The following is an 18,253-nucleotide window of genomic DNA, read 5'->3' as shown; positions in this document are numbered from 1 at the left end:
ATGAAACTGTTTCTCATATCGTGACATTTCAGGAACACAACGAGATGTCAACATGTTGCCATATACAACGATCAAGTATGCCAGATGATCATATATGAGACCCTCCTCATGTATTCTAGGTGTTTTCACGAACGTGGCAAGAGCTTAGTCTGCCATACAAACCCTGATACAAATATATCCAAAACAGCCCATGCAAGTCTATAATGTTCGGCAAGTCTAGATTACTGCAGTATCAGAATTAAGACAGTCTTTGGTCTCCTTTTTATCATATTTTTTTATAAAGATAATTTAGCAACTGTTTTTATCTGTAAGATAAGTTCATTTCAGAGACTAGATGTTGGTCTAACAGAAGCTGGGAGTAGAGCTATGTCAATACATAGGGAACTTAAATGAACCTCACGTGTCGAGATGACCTCATGCCTGGTATGTGTTGTTAAGCTGTCGGGTAACTAAACCCCTGCGGATTAGCTAATAACATGAACAGCCCAGGCAGGGAGTGTGAGCTACATGTCGCTAATACATGATACAAGTGTTTTAGTTCAACTAATGATGTTAAAGACCCAGTGACTGAATGCATACAGGTTTGTACAAATATTTCTTTCACACCTGTGGATGAGAAATACATTTGAGATAACTGGTATCAAACATATGTGTGAGATCGAATTCCAGGCCCGTGATTGGCTACTCCATGGTAATGACCTGAGGTCAGAAGATGACGGACTACTTTCCTGAGTGTAAGTCATTCATATGTTGCTCGTGCTTCAGTTGAATGTTCACCTACGTCTGTATTGAACCACAGGACTGGGTAATTAATAATAATAAACAAACTTGCCTCGTCTGCGAGTTTGTTTGTTATAATTACCAGTTACTATATCTGTTTTTCTGTCAACGTTATCGGTTTTTAGAGTGTAAACCCCCTGGATGCCAAATTGACACATATGTCCCTCCTCTTCAACCCTCACTTCGAGGTCGAATAAAATTCAAAATACATCACGCAAACTAATACACTTCACAGTTTTGAATTCCTTCTTCTGTTTATCATTTACTGTCATTTTAGGCAAAGCAAAATTACTGAAAGTGACTTCTGAAAATTAAGTTCATCGTAAATCTCGCCAAATCACAATTCACGGCGTTATTTACTGTGTGTTTAGAAATCTAAATATCGGATATTTACTCGAATAATTAAAGTAGAAAAAGTGCATACTAGTGATCACGGGTATCAAATCACTAATGATGATTATGAGACGTCGCTGATAATCGTTTAGAATGTTTTGGAAAATACGCATACCCAAAGTGTACGTACTGCCATATTGGATTGTGTTTTCAAAATGCCGGTTATGAGACGCACACTCAGATGCTATACATGCATCCCTGAATTCGTCATACATTGTAAAAACAAATGACAAATTTGTCACCATGCAAATTATCTGGATGAAATCATGCGAAATAAATAAGTTGTGGAAACGAACACTGTGCTCGGAAAACTGTACTTACTGAAAGGTAAACAAAGCAAAATATTCAGATTTTACACTGCGTTGCATTTTTAGAGGTACTTTCGTCTAATTGTTGCATGCATTGGATCGATCACGCTTTTGAGAATATTCATGGGAAGAGTATCGTTGCACTTATAATGGAAATCCAAATATAAACATTACAATGATGTGGTAAATTCATTAGAAACCGGACCGCCTCCGTGGTCTAGTGGCAGAGCGTCCGCCCAGAGAGCGGAAGATCTGGGGTTCGTTCCCCGGCCGCGTCATACCAAAAGACGTTAAATGATGGTACTTGTTGTTACCCTGTCTGGCGCTCTGCATGAAGGGGCTAAAACAAGGACTGGTCGGCTCGGACTCAGTATACTGTGTCTGATTACTTACGTGACACATTTATGTTTATACGATCCAGTGCCGTAGCCAGCAGGTGCCCCCCCCCCATGGCAAACCATTGTGATATCATTGGTTACCATGACGTCACAATCAAATGACATCACTAATGGTTCTGCTATTGAAGCTGTTAGCAGTATTTTTTACACTTAGACACTGCTTATTACTGTCTACAAACTGAAAACGTTGGAAGAATGATGTTGGATGATAAATAAAATCTCACCCTTGTGTCTTTGGATGAAAAATATATCAACCCTCGTTGATAAAATTTGATACTAAAAGACACTCGGGTGAGATTCTCTGTATCAGTGCTCAATCGATTTAAAGACGGATTTCTGATGCAAACATGCTGTCCAGTTCATAGCCTCATCACACATCAGTCATTCCTTCGTCTGTGAACACTAGTTCGTGAACATTTGGTTTGTTTGTTGCTTAGCGACACAATATTCCAGTAATATGACGGCGGTCTGTAAATAATCGAGTTTGGACCAGAAAGTCCAGTGATTGACACCATGAGCATCGATCCACGCAATTGGGATACGATGACCTACATCATCAACTAAGACAGCGATCCTGACCACCCGATCCCGGTAGTCGCCTTTTACGACAAGCACAGTCGCCTTTCACGGCAAGCATGGATTGCTGAAGATCTACTCTACTTCACTGGTCAGTTCGTGAACATGTCAGTGCTTTTTGGTCATTAAGTCAAATATCTATCAGTTCAGAGAAACTAGATGCATTACGAACCAAACATACGTGTCGCTGATTGTAACAGTAGCCAAGGCATGGTATAGTTAGTAGATAGGAAGAGTGTCTTTGTTGTCTAACGCCGCACTCCAGCAATATTCCAGCTATAGAATGACGATATATAAATAAACGAAACCTGACAATCAAGTGATTGACACCCTAAGCATCTCCACACGCAATTGGGATACAATGACATCCAAACAACGGAGCCTGACCACCCGACCCATTTGGTCTGGTTTTACGACAAGCAGGTTGCTGGGGTGCTATATTCTGACCCGGAATATTCGCTGGCATAATTTCAAGGATTTGCGGAAGATAGATGCAGACGGTATGCAGGCATGATCGTGGCAGCCATGCATGACCACGTAACATAAGAGAATGGTGTTTTTTTGTTTTGTAACAGTAGCCAGGATGACAGAATCGCACAAATGTTAAGGAATGGGTTTGATCAGGTTTCTCGTGGAACTCACTCTCATAGTTTGCTTTTATTCTCAAAAAGTCAAATATGATTTTAGGGTAATGGAATTACGACATGGTCGTGATGGCTGTGACAAAACAGACCATGAAAACCTCAGATAAGACGCCTTGCGTTTAGGAATACATCCAGATCATCGCCATGCAAAAACACATATTTTAGGGCCATCACCCACGGGCGATGAAGTGAAGACTGTAGTATTGAAAAGTCGTCCATTAAATGACATCAAGCTAACTCCTCATCGCAAACATACGGCAAAGTGTTCAAATTACACACTTGTTAATGGCCAAGTTAATTCAACACAGCAACTTTGCAGATTTTAATGGCATACTTATTCACAAACGCTTTACCAAAATTATTTTTTAAAAACGGAAATAGCGTGAAACAGACGATTAAAACGATAGGCGAAATCCTTCCTGAAACGAAATCCGCCATTGAGGGGATTCCCCTTACTGAGGTTAAAACGATGTTTGACGCATGCGCAGTTTCAACGATCATTATGATCGGGCCAAAACCCAGTCTGTCTGCTTCCGACTCGGATTTACTTTTACATTACGTCTTTTTTCTGTCTTCTCATCCATGGTAACAAACGTGAAGATGCCTTTAAATGTTTGTTCAGGGGATTGATACCTGACAGGCATTTGCTGTTAGTAATAAAACGCTAGTTACCGATTAATTATTGTTATTTTATTTACTCACAGTGTCAGTATCACACATGCAACAATGTATGCAATGTTGTTATTTTTTGGATTAAAAGAAATAGCAGAAACAGTATATGTATAACGGCTTAGAATCATGAGATAGATACACGCGATAAACATATCAGCCACTGAAAACAGTTGTCACCGCTGCATAAGTAGCTTTAGGCCACGCCCCAAAATAGACCGATTACGGAGCATGTGGTGTAAGCATTTTCACTTCGACATTTAAATATTTTCTTCGACATATCGGAAATTGACTAAATGTATCTGGGAAAATTGATATTCGCAACAAACTCGCAATATTTTTTTAACTTTACTTGCCCTTCACGCATACAATTTCTTACCATTAACTTTCCATGTCATCCCTCATTTGTATCAATTATTTTGTACTACCCACAAGTAGTTATTGTCAATATGTGGGCGGCCATTCATGTTTACAGGTAGAGTAAGGTGTCACATATACCTGGCAAGGGTCGTATAACACGGCCCATCGGTTTTTCTTGGTAGTGAATGTTTTGTTTGTTTGTTTGTTGTGTAACGCCGTACTCAGCAATATTACAGCTATATGACGTCGGTCTGTAAATATTCGTGTCTGGACCAGGCAGTCCAGTGATTGATACCATGAGCATCGATCCACGTAATTGGGATACGATGCATAGACCAAGTCAGCGAGCCTGACCACCCGATCCCGTTAGTCGACTCTTACGACAAGTATAGTCGCCTTTTATGACATGTGTTTACTGAAGACCTATAATACTGCATTACCCCAACATATATCAGCAGTTCTGCAGCCATTTGCTGCTACGAATGCTACAAATAATACAAAGTGCTGAACAAAAGGAATAAACCAATACCAGCCAGATAATATGACTTAGTCTGTCCACCAGATCCAAATCTTTGTCTCCCGTGGTGCCGTGGATTTAGGGTCTAAACAAATTATGTTATGAAAATTAAGAATTGTATTGCATCTATTATATTAATATAAAAAACATAATTATGTTTGTCTTAATATTTATTCAATATCAACTATGTCCGTGCAATGTTCTTCCCTGGAGAGCAAGCTTATTGTTTTCAGTTTATTTCCCACTCAGAATTTTGTTTGGTTTTCGAAAAGGCTCCTTATGCCATGTATTTGCATAACGTGATAGGCAAATCGCCTGGTAAGCTTAAGCTGAGTAAATTGCATCAATTGCGGAAAACGAAAATAACTTCCAAATTATGTTGTGTTTCTTTTTATGTTTACCTAATCTCGTAGCGCAGTTAGTGTATTTCGTTGTTTCGTCTGTCAAGTAACAAGAGCAGATGTTCATTTGTTTTCAAAGTATTTGTACATATTTTGGCATATGTAAGACAGTATGTGTTGCGTAACTCTACAAGGTGGCTAATGGTTCTTCCCGAGATATCTGACGAATCTGTTATAAGCGGACAAACATCTTGAGATTTCTGCTTCAAGCACACCCAATATCCTTGCACAGAACAAACAGGGCAACACATTTCGTATGTCTGGACTCGTTTTGTTAATCAAACCCATCTTCCACAGAGATTTCGGAAATCCGATCCTGAACTTTCAAAATCCTGCCTGGGTCGTCTTGACCTGGACTGGTATGTCTGTGCGAGGCTCAATAAAATAATTTATCATATACCTATCAATGATATGAGGTGTTATTGATTTGCGATAGAGCCAACATAGAGGCGGTCATATCACAAGGGTGTAACAACCACACCCGTATGACACCCCTGTCGGGCAGATATGGCATGTCAATGCATTTTGAAGGGGCGATCGAGATGAGTCTGGGTGATAAGAAATTGGAGTGACGTCCCTTAGTGTATCGTCTGCTCGTCTGATTGGTTAGCTTTCCCGTGACAATGTCGGTTTGCGGATTGCAGTTGGCGAGAATTGATAGAGGTGGCATCCATCGATGGATGTTTTATGAATGGGTACATTTTAAAATTTGACGTTATGGTATGTTATTATACGGCAGTCGTAATAACATACCCCATATCTACCATGAGTCTAGACATGCTTCAGAAGAGGATCATCAGACAAATAAATGTGTGCAAAAGTGCAGAAAACAATTCTAGCGTGAAGAGCCCCAAAGTTAATCAAACCACGTTCCCCAGTGTATGAAATACGAAGTCATAAGTGGGGGCTCGGTTTGAGATGGGGTTTGGTGTGAAACATGAGTGAGTGAGTGATTATGGTTTTACGCAGCTTTTAAAAATACTCCAGCAATATATCAACGGTGAACACCAGGGGTGGTGAACAGAACACACGTACCTCTACAATTAAACGTGTGGTTTTTGTGGCTTATCTCATGAGGGGACATTGCGTATATTTTAGTCAGTGGTTTGCTTGTGAAGACTCGTCAGTTAACAAGCCGATGTCACCCACACATGAATCCACACGCTGTTTCGCCTGTCTCTCTTTAGACTTACATTCTAGGTATCAACTCTAAACCCAAAATACCTTTGCTAAAACTATCAACAAATGACACCATACATGTACAGTTTGGCTTCTTGCCATCATCCTATTTAAATTTATGCCTGACGTAGCATGCATTATTTAGGTTATTTATAGCGCTCGACATGTAAAGATAACATTCTTCTCTGTGTGCGCAATTTGTTATGAACAGAAAATAAATTTGCATGAGATAAGGAATGCGTAATGTATAAGGCCTTTGAAATGTCTCTATATTGCACAAATTAGACAAACTGTATTTCTACATTGTGAAGTCGACATAGTTAATGTAATTACATAATTATGTTCGAAGATATTATTCCAGTACTTCATTCACCCCTGCCCACCCAACTGCGAACGTTTCAGATATAACATATGGGAAATAAAGCTATAATCGTGTACATAATCACTATAAAAATAATTATAATCGTATAATGACGTCTCTATTGTTCACAATGAGGGCAGGGTTGGTCCAGTCCCCTTACGCGCTGCAATTCGCTGTGTGCGTGTACCTTAAGGTTACACACAACCAAATGTTTTCCCATAGACTTCTATAGTAACGTTATATTTTTTTGTAAGAATAACTAAGCATTCAACAGCTATTACCTTACGTGTGTGCACAGTTTGGCCTTAGAGCAGCAATAAAAAAAATAAAAAATGACTGGCTTAGCCAGCTCCTTTTCCGAGTACAGGAAGTTAAACACACTACCCCCAGTTCTGCACCAAATGTCACCTACTTGAAAATAGCTGTGATCACATTCAGCATAAGTCATCATGTTGAAAAAGACAATACTAAATATAGAAAAACATGGTCAGTTTTAATAACTGGATGGATGTACATTTGAAAGACATAAAAATCTTACAGAATATCCTCCTATCACAGCCTGCAGATATCTCTCGATCTGCACTGAACCCCTACGAAAACCGCACTGTCCAAACTGGTTCTGATTTGGCGTAGTAGAACCTTAAGCACATTTGAAGCCTACTATGGTTGTGGGTTCGAATCCTGGATGTTACCTGGTTTGTCTGGACCATACCCGTGCCCGTGGGAGGTGGGATGGGATGGAGGTGGGGTACTGATACTCTATCTGTTCTACTCTACACCCCATGGCTTCGCCCCTGGTCTATCTGTACGTCCTACCCTACAATTCCGCGGTCTTTCTACACGCATCAAGATCTCGTCCTCGGACCTTAACCTTTACTAGAACACTAGTCACATATGTGACATATATGGCTTTTCTAGGTATCACGAATGCAGGTGACACTAATTTCACATGATTCTATTCTTTATAGCAAGCGTGTGTCGACATTGTTCAAATGGACGAAATGTGATGATCAATAAGTGTAGTTGTACCCGGTGTAGGTATTAAACTTACTTACTGTCTACAAATGGTCCTCTTGCGAACCAGCTGTTAGATGAACACGTCGAGTACAAATGTAAAGGACTGAAGAAAAGGACGTTATTTTAAATGACAATGATGCTACTTCTGATCGAACAGCAGATATTCAAGTTTAGGGTTCCAGTCTGATGTAGATGTATTCTGGCTACGTTTGACACGACTGCTTATTCGTTATGTCTATTTCAAAAGTAAAGTTACTGGTGAAATCACTAACAGTACACCAGGAAACCCAAAACCAAATTGTTTGGGAAAGGGCGTCCCCACGAATGTCAGATAATGTCCAATACATTTCACTAGACGTACAAATAATATCAGTGATTGAGTTGGGTATAACGCCGCTTTTAACATTATTCCAGTCATATCACGGCGTGTCAGCTTAATGTGGGAGGAAAGCCCGAAGTGATGCAGGTCTCAGACGTTTACCACTTCGGTGAAACCCACGAGCACGGGCATGGTGCTGACAAACCTAGAAACATAATCGGGGCGAACCGGGATTCGAACACACAATCATAGGTTTCTGCACAGCTAATCGCGGCGCCATAGACAACTTTGCCACCCGTGCCCCCATAAATAATGTCAAGTTGTGGGCATTTAGAAAAGTTTATATATAATCACAATGTCCTTTTCTATCGTGTATAACTATGCGGAACTTCTACACCGTTTTGTCCATAAATAAAACTGAGGGTCGACACAACCGCGCTCGGTTCCAAATTATAACAAAGAGGTTTCTATTCTACAGTGGGACTACATCAAATTTCAAAACACAGTAGGTTTATCTCCTAAATGACGTTCGACTTGGACAACATTTCAAAAAGGTGAATGAGATTGGGTACAAGTTCTCCAACTTAGGACACCTTCTCCCAGATATTTACACAATTCATTTACAGCGTGTACCACACATGAACAGAACAGAAGGAAAGAAAAGAATAGGAAAGACTAGTGAACAGTGAGAATAATATAATTTACATACAACTATTTGCATTACTTATATAACTACGTACATAATTGAACTTTTTGCATCTTGTCTTGTTCTGATAAATCTGGCTGCTTCCAACTGCAATCTCCTTAGTCTATCACTCTGGTCTATGTACATCCATCCCAAAGCTCACATGCTTATTCAAAAGGGGGTCTAATGAAGATCTTATAAATATTTGTGATTTGTGACGCTTGCACTTTACACTTGTTTTATGGTCTGGAAGGTGTCAAGTATCTGTAATGTTGATATAAAACGGGTAATTGTACATTTTAAAAAAAAAATTGCAACTTTTCTATTTTTTTACTGCGAAAAACGGGGAATTTGAGAACAATTATACAATGTTGAAAATATGTTTTTTAACGACGATTCAATCCTCAACGAGCATAAAATTACACTATTTAAATTTCAGTTTTGAAAATAGCCATGCTCGAAGATATTTGCAAATATAAACTATTAAATACTACTCATTTTCATTTCTGCATAGGATCTGTCCTTTACCGTCAACATTTGAATAAATTGCTCTATTTTTAATGGAATAATATATGCCGTTAATCTTAGCATTTATCATATAATGGGTAGGTTTCTCGGCAGGATAAAGCCAACGGATAAAAACGATATCCGTTGGGGTCATATGCGGATAGAGATGCAAATATCAAAGGTCAAGTAGGGACTACTTTCACTGTTTATAAACAAACACGGCGTCGCACTCGTCATTCGGCGATCGAGTCAGAATTAACCATCGGGAATCTGGATAAACTACAGGGATAATTGCTATCATTATCAAAAGAACAGTCTAATATACTGAAAATATGTGTCTAACTGTGACGTAGCTAAGGCATTTTATAAGTTTTGGCAACTTTGGAGATATACATTTCGAAACAATTTTGCGAGGGCACGAGGCCTAGCCAAGCGGGATCAGTAGCCATATCTGTGCTTGTAGACCTCTGCGGCTTGAAACACCCTCCACAAATTAAAATAGTTGGATTTGGCGGAAATATGTTTGAAGTGTTACCTTGTTTCGTTTTGTCGCTGTGTTTACATCTGACACAACCTCTTATCGTTATGACAGGACAGACCGACTGTCAACAACATCTGACCGTGGCCGTGACGTCTTATAGACTAGGGTTAGAGTAGTTTCCCTTTGACAAAGGGCAGTTACTCTAGCGGACAGACCGATGGATTGCCGCGAAAGACAATTAAAAACAATTGTTGTTTTGCGTATATGTTGCTTGGCCACTGTATAAGAAACATATTTCAGTTGGAACTATATTGGCTACTGTCACTGTCCGACTGACACATCACTTACCCTGTGACGTAATAAATATTAGTGCGCGCATTCCAGGAAAACTCGCAATGTTTCGGTAATGTTTGTGAGTGAGGGAAAGCGATTTTGAAGCACAGAATTAAAGAATGGCATTATATGATAAAGAGGTTATCACGCGTGTGTGTTTGGGGATGGTAAATATCCTGTATTAGGAATAAACACTATGTATTTAGCTCGCCAAGGCTCGCTAAATACAATGTTTATTCCGAATGCAGGATATTTACCATCCCCAAACACACTCGCGTGATAACCTCTATTTACCTTGTGTCCACAAGACAGCTTTCATTCACATGGTATCAACGATTTATCTTTCAATATTTAAGGTCATCCAATTTTTCATAAACCAAACAATGCCATTACGTTTACAAGAAATAATTAAACGTGACATATTTCAAATACATAAACATGTTTATTTCCTTCTTAAGACGATTCCATATGTAAAATCTAATGAGAAACTTCGCCACTGTCTATCGTCATATTCCTAATATATATATGATAAAATCGTGCCGTCATCTAGGATGAAGATGAAATACACAGCCAAGAAAAGCATTTCTTAACAATAACCAACAACTTTGGCTAAAGTATCTCAATGTATAAGGGGATTATGTTGAAACATAAATCATTTGATGATATTTAGGTCAAATCCTTAGATCAAGTTTCAGTTAAACGTCTTGGCCAAATTCCCTTGTTTTGTTAAACAAATCCGAGCGGCCAAACCGATACATATATGCATAAACATATGTACAGCTTACTTAGTATGCAGGTAATTTCTCGTTCTAGGTGCTATAAACAGGACTTAAAAGGACGGGCTATGGAAGAAAGGCACGGTAAACAAGAGCCAAGACAAGTCAACGTGAAAACTAAACAATGTATGTATCAGTTTAAACTCTTTGGTAACAGCATCTCCGAGAAGACTGATCATGCGTCCAGTTTCTAGCTATATCATAAAGATCCAAACAGCAAACAGACATGAATGCAATACATCAAATACATAAACCCCTTATAATTATTTCATATTCATAAGAAATCTCTGCAAAAAGCAGAGTCGATTTTACGATTCCGACTATATCATGACCATTCATTTATGAATAACTGTCAAATATTGATAATACTAGGTGTTTGCGAACAGGTGTGCGTATCCTGCATCACCGGAGTTATCCGTCACAAACACATGCAAAGGCTGGTCAGTTTCTCAACCGAAAAACACCGGAAACATATGGTACATGTCAAAATATAGAATTGCTTTTTGAGAACCTGCAAGACCAGTGCATTTATGTTATGTTCGGAACCATCAGATGAATGAAAAACTATACTCCGAAACGTTATGTTCCTCATAATGAAGAAGTTGGCATCCATAAATTATCTTCTTGATCAGTATCTAAATGTGATTTCTAAGACAATATTGTAAGACTCAATTCATCGCTTTTATTTGATTCAACACACCGAAATGACCATTTGTTAATTCATGACATTTGCTTTATGCAAATCATCTTACATCTTGCAGTTGGAGTTGCAGAAGGACTAATAAAATCTCGGCCCATTCCTTTGCCGCCGACAGGTGGGTATAGATTGGAATAAATGTAAATGTGTTCAGTCGCAAGGAACCGAAAGCAGAATATGAACTTCCACTCATGCTACGGCCATCCGCTAAACCGCGGAGACCGACCGTTTGAATATGTCTGGAGACAGATAATTCCCTGTTTCAAAACATGGTGCACAAATTAACCTATTATTTGGTATCAAATGAACAATTAGTTTAACTTGCAAATACTCTGCATTCAATAAAACAACGATAGTGTTTTTACTTTGCTAATCACTGTCTACACGTCTTTGGTCAACCTCAACGACCCGTGAAGATTCCGGGTAGAATAGGTCTTCAGCAACCTATGCTTGCCGTAAAAGGTGACTATGCCTGTCGTAAAAGGCGACTAACGGGATCGTGTGGTCAGGCTCGCTGACTTGGTTGATGCATGTCATCGATCCCAATTGCGTGGATCGATGCTCCTGACATTAATCACTGGATTGTCTGGTCCAGACTCGATTATTTACAGACCGCCGTCATATAGCTGGAATATTGCTGAGTGCGGCGTTAAACAACAAACCAACCAACCAACCAACCAACCAATCAACCTCAACATTAACCGAACGGATGGCCTTTTGTTGACAAGGATGATCCACGCATGCTGGCTGCCTTCAACTTGTATTACATGAAATATGTCGTCAAACCGTTTTTCTCTTGCCAAACAAGGCGAAAAAGTAAATGTAGTTACGTAATACAAATGCCTGGGAAAATTCGCCGATAACACCCCGGCCTTCACCAACAACACTGAAGCCAGCATCAGTCCCGTACTCCACTTTGCCAGAAAACGCCGACCTTTCAAAACTCTTTCCACAATCACATCACTATTGTTAAAAAATTGTATACGTGTTGTTGTCTTTTGTCCAGTGCTAGTATATCAGGTGATGCCAGACGAACCGCACAGAGGACACGTTGCTTGCTTTTAATTCTGCATGATCCTTGCCACCTTTGTTATCAATGTTAGCAACTCGCGTTCAGTCGAATTAGACTTTTCTTCCTGGTTTATCGTATTCATGATCACTCACTGTACGCCTTTCCGTTGTAACAGTCGCCTTGTCAGTATTTATTTCATTCTGATTTGCTTACTGCCACCAAATTGTAGTGTGTGTTTACATATGTGTCTGACACTGATCATGATGTACAAATATTTCTCGACCCGTGAAGATCCGGAGTAGAATAAGTCTTCAGCAACCCATGCTTGCCCCAACAGACGACTATGCTTGTCGTATGCTTGATTTATGCATGTCAATTACTGGAATGTCTGGTCCAGACTCGATTATTTACAGACCGCCGCCATATAGCTGGAATATTGCTGAGTGCAGCGTTAAACCACAAACAAACATACAAACAAATATTTCTCTCACGGGCCCTTCATTATTTTATATATTTCAAACTCGCAGCAATATGCCGTATAAAAGTATCTTTAAACGAACTTCGTTTTGAGTTCAAATTATCGTTGCTAGGTAAGAAACCTATCACTTGTATAAACAAAGTGTAAGTATGATCTATTTAATTGCAGGTAACACGGTACCGGAAAGGCCCAAGGCTCAAAATCCGAAATCGCCGAAAAATGTGAAAGCATGATATTCGGTAAACCTTACTTTCTGCTTCAAGCCCGTATCGCCACCTCATTGGATCTGAAGGGTTCAATTTACAATGTACCTTAGGCACCTGTGTACTGACTTTCGTCTTCTCGCTTCGTCGCCATGAATAGATGGAAACTTGCTGATACGACGTAAACAATATTCAAGCATTCATTCATTCTCCCTTCTCTTCTGACATCACATGTCCCATGCCACTGGACGCTTCCATCGATCACACCAGCAATAGCGTCTTCCCGTGGGAGTCTGCTACGATTTCACAGATGTTCGGCATTGCAACAATATTGAAAAGACTATTTGTGCCATTTCACAATGTGTGATTGTGACGAGGTTCGGATTGAGCCCCCAGTATTTTTATTACTTATGTATGTTAAATGTTTAATTCCTTTGAGTTTTCAGTTACCTTTCAGGAGATAACTAAATAACCACTTGAGCCTTTGTTGTATAGAACACATGTTCTTAGAGCGCCATCTCTGCACTCCATCATAGTGTATTTTCAGTAATGTTATCCGTAGTCTGTTAACAAACACACACGCTGGCCGCTTGGAGTGAAAGATTCCCCGATCGGAATTGTCCACTTTGACGTTCGAACGTGACCTACAAAAGCTTACTTCTAAATATACTCGGAGTTTCTCCGACGTTGAAGACCAGCTTGTCCTACCCTCAGGCCCCGACGATAGATCAGAGGCTGGAGTCGTTGTCCATAGCTGAAGATCAGTAGGTTTGAGCTGATGTCAGGTGCAAAGAGTTTGGCTTTGTGGTAACTGTATAACTGTTACATTTACAAAATGTAATACCATCTGTGTATATGTATTAGGGCACTTGTATGTAAGTACTGACTTACCATCAACGTTGCTAAACATGTATATTCGCCTGTTGGACGTGTCTCACGCTGTGTGAGTTCAACTTGTATCTGCTTACTTGAAGCCTTCATGCTTTAGCTTGGTTTAATTTCAGTGGTTATGAATCCCTTAACAGACAGATAGACATATATTTTATTTAGTGATTTTGGCACCAAGGCCCAAAGTACAATGCAGTTTGCATATTAACATTTTTCACGTGATGTACATGGTTAGATATTAAAGTTACACAATCAGGACTTTCTCCGATTTACCGTTATCTGACTGTCTTTGAAAATACTCTGCACCAAGGGGAGAAATATATATCTTAAATGGTTATACTTTTCACATATAAGTAAAACATTGTATTCATCCTCTTTGTGCAAATAGAATTAAAAATATTACCGTCTTTGGACCTGCGAATTACTCAACTTCAAAAGAAACGCAAAGATGTTCGATGTGTGATATCATCAAACAGAAGTCATGTAAAATTAGAAAATAACTACATTTTTCAAAAGACAACGTCCCATTTTATTTCACATGGCAACAACTACCAAAACGAATCTTGCGATAATCGCACGGAATTCTCTGTAAAACATATCACTGAGGCATAAGGGCCTCTGCCACAACTATATTTGGATTGATGGTAATGATATGTACAGTCGCCCAGTTCAGAGTATCCAGCTGATTTAGAACTACGGGGGCACGGGTGGCCCAGTCGTCTAAGGCGCCGCGATTCGCTGTGCAGAGTTGCGTCCCTTAGGCACGCCAGAAACCTATGATTGTGGGTTCGAAACCCGGTTCGCCTCGATTATGTTTCTAGGTTTGTCAGCACCATACCCATCCTCGTGGGTTTCACCGAAGTGGTTAACGTCTTAGACCTGCATCACTTCGGGCTTTCCTCCCACATTAAGCTGACACACCGCGGTATAACTGGAATACTGTTAAAAGCGGCGTTAAACCCAACTCACTCACTCCTTATCCTACGTAAACTAACTGAACTGAAGTGAACTTTTATTTACACCCAGGCTGGTATCATTATTTCAACAACATAATACATATACATAAAGAATAGATACCAAACCGGCATGCATGCATATTTATTTAGTAGGGTAGTAATAATATGTGCAATTCAATATGGTGAGAGTTACTTGGTAGGATTAAACAATAACAAGATGAATATTACCGAATGGACAATTTTCTCAACGTTCCTCATCGTGACTTTCGAAAAGTAAATTCCTTTCATACGTAATTGGTTCGATGTAGTAGAATCTGTGTAAAAATTGCCGTCGATTATCAGTTCCTCATAGGTAAGATGGGATACAGTGTTGTCCTCGCGTGCCTTTGTCATCAAGGGAGCCTTTCGAGAACACATCTTTCTCACTCTCTCAGTGTGGTCTTCAGTGACTCAAAAGTCTGTATTTACTTTCAGTTATTTCCGAGCAGAATGAGAACCTGAATCATCAAGAATTATCTCCCACAGAGATTTCGGAACTCCGCCCCTGAACCTCTACTTTCAAAATCGTGCCTGGGTCGTCTTGACCTGGACTGGAATGTCTGTACGAGGCTCAATAAAATAATTTATAATTTACCTATCAATGATTTGAGGTGTTATTCATTTGCGATAGATCCAACATATCACAGGGGATGTAACAACCACATCCGTATTACGCCCCCTGTCGGGCAGATTTTGTTTGTCAATGCATTTTGAATGGGCGATCGAGATCAGCCCTGGTAATAAGAAATTGGAGTTACGTCCCTTAGTGTATCGTCTGCTAGGTCAGCTTTCCAGTGACAATGTCGTCCACATAAGGTAAAACTGTATTTCATTCACTTGCAAACTTGATTATGGAGCTAGACGCTATCTTGGACAAAACTGAGGATAGATTTAGAAGCGAAATGGACACGGAAGGATTTGTGAATAAACCTATAAAACAAAACACGGTAAGTAAAACCGACAGCTTCGTGGAATTATTCAGAAACAGTTGGCAGGTTGCAGTTGGCGAGATTCGAGAGTTGGTAGAGGTGGCACCCATCGATGGATGAATGGATACATTTTAAAACTTCGTGTTATGGTATGAAATAAAAATGTTATTCTATGGCAGTGTTCATATCATACCCCATATCAACCAGAGTGGGGGCTCGGTTTGAGATGGGGTTTGGTGTGAACAATTCCATATAATAACATCTTAACATCAGAAAAACAACAGCAGCAAAACAACGGCAGCAAAACAGTGGCAGCACAACAACGACAGCAAAACAACGGCAACAAACAACGGCAACAAAACAGCGGCAGCAAAACAACGACAGCAAAACAACGGCAGCAAAACCAGTATAAAATCTTTTGATTTTGACGATTGTGACCACCCTGCAAGAGGCGAGGTGAGGTGAAATGGGGCTTAACGTCGCGTTCAAGATTATTGCACTTATATAGCGACGCGTATGTACGTGTGTGTGTGGCTGCTTGTACTAGTCCGGACTGGTGCTAGCTCACTGAGATACCATGCCGCAGATTAACATGAATACCCCACTCAGACACAGTATACTGACTCCGAGCCGACCAGTCCTTGTTTTAGCCCCTTAATGCTGAGCGCCAGACAGGGTAACAACTAGTACCATCTTTTGACGTCTTTAGGTATGACGCGGACGGGGATCGAACCCCAGACCTTCCGCTCTCCGGGCGGACGCCCTACCACTAGACCAAGGAGGCGGTCCCCTGCAAGATCACCCAATCCTAAATTTATGTCAAGTTGCCTCGGCAGTTGACAGGTTACGTCACACACCATTAGATGACACTGCAATAGGGAGATCCGAGCAGTCGGTTACGAGACAGGTGAGTAACAATACTACTAGATTGCAATAGATTCAGACGGTGATTCGTCCACACAATATCCTGTTGGCCTTGGACAGAACTCAAGTACCTCGGAGACTACAATGAAACGTGTGTTTCTGTGACATGGCTGAGGGGACATTTTTCCCCAACTGGGTAAATCATTGCGTATATTTTACTCAGTCGTTTGTCCAGACTCGTACATTTACAAGTCGATGTCACCCACCCACACATTTATTCACACGCTGTTTATTGTTACATTTAAGAGGCCCCACATCTTGCGCATTCAGTGATGTCCCTATCTAAAACAAATAAATTTTGTGTTCATAAGAGAGAAGAATGTTATCGCTGTATGTCGAGCTAAATATAACCACAACGAACGTGTTTGGGGTTTTGGGCCTCTCAAATGCATAATATTTTGCGGAAATTAGACAAACTATAGGTCTAAATTGTGAAGTCGAAATAGTAAATGTAGCCTTATGTATGAATGTTTACCCATACTTCTGTCATAGCGACTGATTTACGACTACCATTGTCTGAAGTACATTTGACTCCAAAGGCAAATTACCCTGTAGCCATGTCTCCATAACTTAATTGTCATTAAGTTTTAGGCGCTAATCCCCGTTGTTAATCCTCACCTACATTTGACTGGCAGCCAACCTGGGCTACTTTATCACTTCCCGTTAATTACTGTTATTTATAGTATGACATTTATTGCCTTAATTGTTCACACACACACACACACCGCGCCCCCCACGCCTGAATGAGATTCCCAGGTGTGGAGGGGAATCCCCGCGCTATAGACAGATCAACGGTTACACATTCAAACATGGACTAATAAGTATCAAAATCTGTATAATAGTAAGTATGAAATTCCTTTGAAATAGTGAGGAAGCAATGTTGTCAGTTCTTTTATGTTTATATTAGTTGCATAGGTAAAGGAGAATTGTTTTGTTACTGTAAACAGAGTGATGAACTAGGTCACGTCGCCAGACGGTATACAATGAAGGCAGTCAGCTGTATCCACGGGTTAACATAAACACACAAGCACATCTATTATTGAAGGTAACCCAGGCCCGTCTCTGTAGTTTTGATAGGCTATGTAGTGGATAAACATATAAGCTCTATTTACATCGTGTAGGCTTCATTTCATGTGTAACCATGCCTGCTGACGGATGGAAAGCATATGTGTCTAGTATTTTTTTGAATCCCAAACACCCAGCCTCCTTTTCTGGCCCTGCTAAGTTGTATCACATTGTGAAAAAGGAGGGGAAATTTGATATCAGTTTGCATCACATAAAGAAGTGGTTGACATCCCAAGATGCCTATTCGCTTCAGCGCCCTTTAAGCTACAAGTTCCAGCGGAACAGAGTGGTGGCTTCAGGCCTCAATGCTCGATGTGATATTGATTTGGCTGATGTATCTAATATAGCCTCGGACAAT

At 40.1% G+C, this 18,253-nt stretch overlaps 1 protein-coding gene and 1 long non-coding RNA gene across 2 annotated transcripts in view; one reads left to right on the top strand and one right to left on the bottom strand.

Annotated features, from left to right (window-relative positions):
* LOC139445756 (protein rolling stone-like) overlaps window positions 1–18,253 on the bottom strand; it is a 298,150-nt gene that overhangs the window by 50,814 nt on the left and 229,083 nt on the right. The gene's annotated exons all lie outside the window — the stretch shown is intronic.
* LOC139445338 (uncharacterized) lies at window positions 10,741–13,133 on the top strand. The gene is made up of 3 exons (XR_011651864.1): window positions 10,741–10,830; window positions 11,466–11,519; window positions 13,060–13,133. It is a non-coding gene; the product is annotated as an uncharacterized lncRNA (long non-coding RNA).

The sequence above is a fragment of the Haliotis cracherodii genome, unplaced genomic scaffold, assembly GCF_022045235.1.
Source record: "Haliotis cracherodii isolate W230 unplaced genomic scaffold, xgHalCrac1.p SCAF_6, whole genome shotgun sequence".
NCBI lineage: Eukaryota > Metazoa > Mollusca > Gastropoda > Lepetellida > Haliotidae > Haliotis > Haliotis cracherodii.
Note: the sequence above shows the minus strand (reverse complement) of the source record. Positions and strands in the feature narration are given on the sequence as shown.